Raw genomic sequence first — 6083 nt, 5'->3', positions numbered from 1 at the left:
GCAGCAGAATCGCACCTCCCGAGAGCAGCTTGCCAACTCCATCTGCAGCCTTGACAAGAGTGCAATAGGCAGCTTTTCCCCCGAGAGCCTCAGGGTCAGGCCAGGGAACAGGGTGTTACAGACTTTAGAGGCTGACAAGCGACAAACCTCAGGATGTCTCAAGCACTCCCACCCAGAAAGGCACATTCACAGAGAGGCCCCACACAGTCACACAAAGCGGCCCACAGGCAGATACATAGGCACAGAGGCACATGGGACTCACTCGCAGACACGTAAACAATCAGAAAGCTACGAGACTCACGTAGACACCAAATACACATATGTACAAGCAGACCCACAGACACAGGTTCTCAGTGAGATGCACAGACACAAGCGTCATAGATGACATCATCCTGAGACACCCAAACTAATCTTCCCCAGTCGAAGAAAGCCTTTGGGTGGTTTGGCATGGCAACAACAGTTTTTCCCATCCATCTGCCTCCTTTTCCCCTCATCCACCCGATCTCTTGTAGAGGCCTCCTGAGGCTGGCCAGCTCAGCTTCCCCTCCTGAGCCTACGAGGCTCTCTGTCCCAGAACTGTAGGTTTTGGGAAATGAAAAGCAAAGTCCGAAGCTGGCTTTCAGCACTTTCGCTGAGGTCTGCCGCCTTCCTCTTCTATGAAGAGGAATTGGGCAAGGCAGTGAGGGCAGGCAAGGCCTCCAGCTTTCCCAAGGCCCAACCCTGGTTGCGACACCATGCCGGACCTCCTGAAGAAAAATCTGGGCAGAGGGAGCCTAGTCCAGGGTCTTCAGTGTCCCCCTCTGGCCTCTCAGCAGTCCCATCACACCATCAGCCAACGCATATCACACATCAGGGCAGCCGCAGGCAGCCTTGCCCCTGGCCACTAGGATGCAGGTTTAAGGCCAGTTTTGGGCTCTTGTCCCATGATCAAGTCTAGCTGCTAGGGTCCTGTTCTCTCTCCCTGGCAGTGGCCTTTCTTTTTACTGGCTGCTATGTGGACACAGTTGGATTAGCAGAACTGAGGGTGCCCACCTGGGGATAATGCCCAGCCCTACACAAACAGGAGAGGCCTCTGTGTGCTGGACTGTGGGACTGGATTTGGGGAAGGGTCAGAGTTGTGCTCAGAGTTGAGCTCGGCGTGTAGGTTCTAACTGAGGGCTGTTCTATTGTCTGGACTGTCAGATGTCATTCCAACTGTGGCATCTCCCTTTTCCCCCTGTTCACACCACACACATCGACCGCATGATAGAATTTCAGCTCCTTTCACTCTGGCTCCAGTCATTGCCCTCTGTCTACAGCCCTCCTTCTCCTGATACTCAACAGGCTACTTTCTAATTGTCTAGATCAAAGTCACCTTCTCAGAGGGGCCCTCCCTGATCACACTCTATAATAACAACCACCATCTTGTTTCCTGTTTTACCTTTCTTCATGGCACTTTCCACTACATGCCGATATAGTAGGTGTTTATTTGTTTCCTTTCTGTTTCTTGCACTAGAACGCAAGCCACATGAGGGCAGGGACTTTGGCTTGTTTAGTTTCAGAATTCCTAGCAGGCATGAAGTAGACACAAAGTATGCACTAAACATTACGAATGAAAACGAGCAGGCTTGCACATGCCTATGACACACGAGTCCTAAATGATGAACATGTGCACCAACACACACACACATCGTGCACATGTACACACACCCACAAGACTGCAGGCAGAGGCGTGCATGCTCACATGTCTCACTTGGCTTAGCTCCCCGGAGCCCAGGGGGAAGCGTTATCACCCACGTTTCCCCACCCAGGCAGCCTCCAGCTGGACTCCACTCAGCCCTCCTGGTGCTAACTCGGCCTGACACGCCAGTTGCACGCGGGGCTTCCTGTAGAAGCTGCAGCAAGCCCACCACCATTGTGGTGGCTGCTAATTGGCTCTGTGTTGGGCCTTGGGTCACCGCTCGGTCAGCCATAGCTGATACCTTCTTCCCACTTGTCTCAGGAAAGGCACTACTGTCCCCTCTGCTTAGGCCTCAGCCGGCCACTGAACCGCACATGCCTGGCCATGTGGGACCGGCCCGGCCGGCGAGACCCTCTGGTGGTAGCCCCCGCCCCACTCACTGTTGGGAGAAAGCAGAGATAGCTCAGCAAACGAGGCTAGTTCTGGGGTGGGCATTTGCTCAAGGGGTGTGGTGCGATAGCAAGGTTATGAAGAAGGCCCCAAGCACAAATGTCTATGCAAAACCTGATACATTTCCTGAAATGCCACCATAAACGGAGGTTCTCTAAGTCAATGCTTGCTCTCCTTCAAGGTTTCTCTTAAAGTGCACATCCCCTAATTTTGAGGGGTGGAAGGGTGGAGCGAGTCCCAAAAGGTGAGATGAGGAAATACTACAGTTTATCCTTGCTTATGCTATCTGCCAGGACTCTAAAGCTTGATACTGTTATGCCCTCGATACCCCATTTTCAGGGATTTTCAGGGGATTGCCTTCAGAGTAGAGGCAGCTGCCCCAGCTCATTGTCATCACACACCCATCTCTGAGATATTAGATATTAAGGTTCTGGGAAAGGTAAACTGACATTTCCTCAGGCAAGTGGGATCCTCAGTGGGTGCTGATTTATCTGACTTTCCTTGAGGGCGGAGAGGAGGCAGTGCCCGGGACACAAGAAAGGTCAAGACCTGGCTTCCTATAGATGGGTGCTTACTTCACTCCTACTTTTCATGCCTCCAGAGCCTAGCTTGTGCCCATTCAGTTCCAGGGCCCAAGACTCCTCCCAGTTTGGGACTAGAATACCTCTCACTCTCCAAGCTATTTTCAAATCCTGCCTCTCCCAGGAAGTCTCCCTTACTGCTGCTCTGGCCTAGTCTTGCAACCTGTGGCTACGTCCTTGCCCCATCTGTCCCACTAGAAATTGCAGAGGTCAGGGCAAAATTGGGCAGTAGCATGCCTCTCCTGCCTTTCTTTGCTCAACGCCCCAGCTGAGGGGTCATGACTGCAAAGAATCCATCTGCTCTACAACTCTAGTGGCCTTTTTTGATGTATTCTACCACTTAGAAAGAGGCAGGATGCTGGGAAAAGCCCAGAGAGGCTCTGGGCCACACTTCCTGAGCTGGGTCTGTCCCCTGCTCTGGGTCCGAAGTGCTGAAAACCACCTTGCCCTTCCTTCTTAGGAGCCAGAAAAAGCTAGGCAGACCAAGGTCTCCATAACCCAGAATCTGGGGGAGGATTCTGAGCTGCCTTGGCGAAGGAGGGAAGAGGGAAGAAGAGTAGAGGAATGCCAGCCCCACCTTCCCATCCTGTGAGGGCTCAGCTTTGTCCACAGGCTTGGGCCTCCCGCAGAGATGATTCTCGACCAAAGAATGATCCTAGGCTGCTGGTGGTTCCAACCCAGAGGGAAACGAAGACCGACCTGAGGCCTTAGAGTGAGTTGAAAAGTCTAGCATTTAAAAGTCAGTGGATTATTAAAGAAAAAAGGAAGAGAAATTGAACAAGAATGAATGTTGAACTTCAAGCCGAGTTATCCTAAAGTTTTCCTGTGGGATTATTGAATTGATATGAGGCCTCCAGGGCAATAAAGAGGGTGACTCTGTAGGTCGATGTGCTCTTCTGGAGTTTTCCAAAGTGGAATTAACAGAAAATTTGTTGAGGAGATGGCAGGGGGGATGTATCAGAGCTTGATACCTCTGGAAAGACGAGACACCTTCGGTGCAAATAACCTTGTTTATTAAGCCCTTCAACAGAACAAAACAGGTTTCTCTCCTTTGGGGCTTTTTTGAGCTTGAAGATACTGAGGGGCAGTGGAATTCCCCAAGGTCGCGGTGGGCAGTTGGATTGTAGGATCACAGGAACGCTTTGTTTGGGAAGGGCCAATTAACCTGTCCCAAGGGGATACCATTTGGGAAAAACTGTTGAATCGATCTGTGGAGTAATACCTTGTGGTATTTGCTGTCACGTGTAAATCCTGCTCTCCTAAATTAATTAGAAGACAGTTTTATAGAATTGAAACCTGAACGTTTCTCCTCCTAAAAACATTTGCATCATATACTCTTTCATGGATCGTTGCAGTGACTCTCTCAGATGTGCTCTAGGACTCCACTCCAGAAGTCAGTTATAAGGTGACCAACTCATCCCAGTTTTACAATCGAAAGGCCCGTGTCCTAGGAACTCCTCAGTTCCGAGGGAACCAGACTACCAGGTCTCACCATTTCTTAGCAGGGACTGAAACAGCAGGGATGGGCTCCAAGGTGCCCAAGGAGCCCTGAGACTCCTGCAGTCCCTACAGGGGAGTGTTTCAATTGATTAAGTTGCCTGCCAGCCCTATCTCCTCTTTCTGTCCAGTCTTCTTCAACTGCAGGCCGCACTGGCCATGTCTTCCTGAGCTGGTAGAGAATGGAAGGAAAGCTGCCTGCCCCCCACCCCCGTGCCCCCTGCCACACACAAGCTACTCTGAATCATGGCTCTAAAACTCTAAAGAACCCTGCTCATCCTGACCCCCAGCCCTGCACAGACGTCCTTCCCCAGCCCTTGCTTCGCTCGTAGTGCTCTTCCTGCCCTTTCTCTCTGCTTGTCCAATTCCTACAAGTCTCTCAAGACCCACTTGACATCCCTCCTCCAGGAATCTTTCCTGAGTGTTTCAGCCCATTCTAACACCTGTCTTCTCTGGTCTCCTGTTTGCACCCAGAGTCCACAGTCCTCACTGGGCTCATTTATTGCTTCCTTATTGAACTCCTCAGGAGTTAACACCTTGCCTCCCAGCCAGTCTGCGAGATCCATGTCTGCCACCCCCCAGCCTGGCCAAACCTGGGCTAGGCAGGTAGAGACACTTGGAAGCCAGTGCACTGGGTGCTGCTCCCAACCCCTCTCTCAACTCCTTACCTAGGGTTTCAATGAGGGTCCCATCCTTAGGAGGGTCCTGAGAGAGTTGGGTCAGATGGAGCAGGCTCTCTCTTACACACAAAGATGCAACTGTGGCCACTAGAATGGATAAGTTGGGGAAGAGGCTGCAAACCTTACAATTCTGAAAGGAGAAAACTCGGGAGGAAGAGAAGACTTGGAGGCACTTGATAAGCAGTGGCAGAACCAGGCAGTATAGCTGCTTGCCTTAGAGCAAGTTTCCCAGCCTCTGTTTTCCTTACTTCCCTCCCTCTCCCAGGCTCCAGGAACTGTCCCTTCTCTCAGCATGGGCTCTTCCAGAGGCCCTGACCCAGTCCAAGGCATGAGCTACTTACCATATGCCCTAAGGCAGACACTTAGTGCTTGCTAAAGGGGTCCTAATCAGGCTCAACTCCAAGAGACAAAGTCTGTCCTGAATTCCCACCTCCTCCAGGGAGTCCTCCTGGCAGAGGCCTACCTGATTCTGGAACTGCCCATGTACTCATCTCTTCCCTGGATAGAAGCTGGTGTTGAAACAGATGGTGATTTGCTCTGAGAGGGGTCCCTGCCCAGACTCTACTGACAGCCATGTGCTTTAGTCTCTTCCTACCAGAGGTCTAAACATAAAGGGAGGCTATAGTCTTGACAGGCACTTGTTTACCTCCTCTCTCCATCCTGAGGCCCCCACCATCCAGCCCCAGGAGGCTGGGTTCTTGTCAGCCCCTTTCCCAGCAGGCAGTCCCTCCGGACCTGTGGAAGGATACTGATTTGCAAGGACTCGAGGGTTGATGCCAAAACATTGAGTTTCTCCTTATTTCCCAGGTTTTCGCAGAAAAGGAGCCACGACTTCCTAACCTCTATGTACGTTATACAGATTTTTGTATATTTTGTGAAATATTTCACGAGAAATACAGTACATCCACAGCATGGAATACTACTCAGCTATAAAAGGGACTATTGAGACATGTCATAACTGGGATGAACCTCCAGGGAATTATGCTGCTAAAAAAAAGGGTGCACACTATATAGTTCCATTTATATCACATTTGTGAAGTGACAACATTTTGGAAATGGAGAACAAATTAGTGGTTGCCAGGGGTCAGGGGTGGGGTTGGAGAGAGGCAAGGAGTGTAGGTATAGATAGGCAACTTGAGGAATCCTTCTGGAGATGGAACTGTTATGTATTGTGACTGAGGTGGTAGATATATGAACCTACACATGTGATAAAAC

This window comes from Pteropus alecto, unplaced genomic scaffold (assembly GCF_000325575.1).
Source record: "Pteropus alecto unplaced genomic scaffold, ASM32557v1 scaffold131, whole genome shotgun sequence".
Classification (NCBI taxonomy): Eukaryota; Metazoa; Chordata; class Mammalia; order Chiroptera; family Pteropodidae; genus Pteropus; species Pteropus alecto.
Note: the sequence above shows the minus strand (reverse complement) of the source record.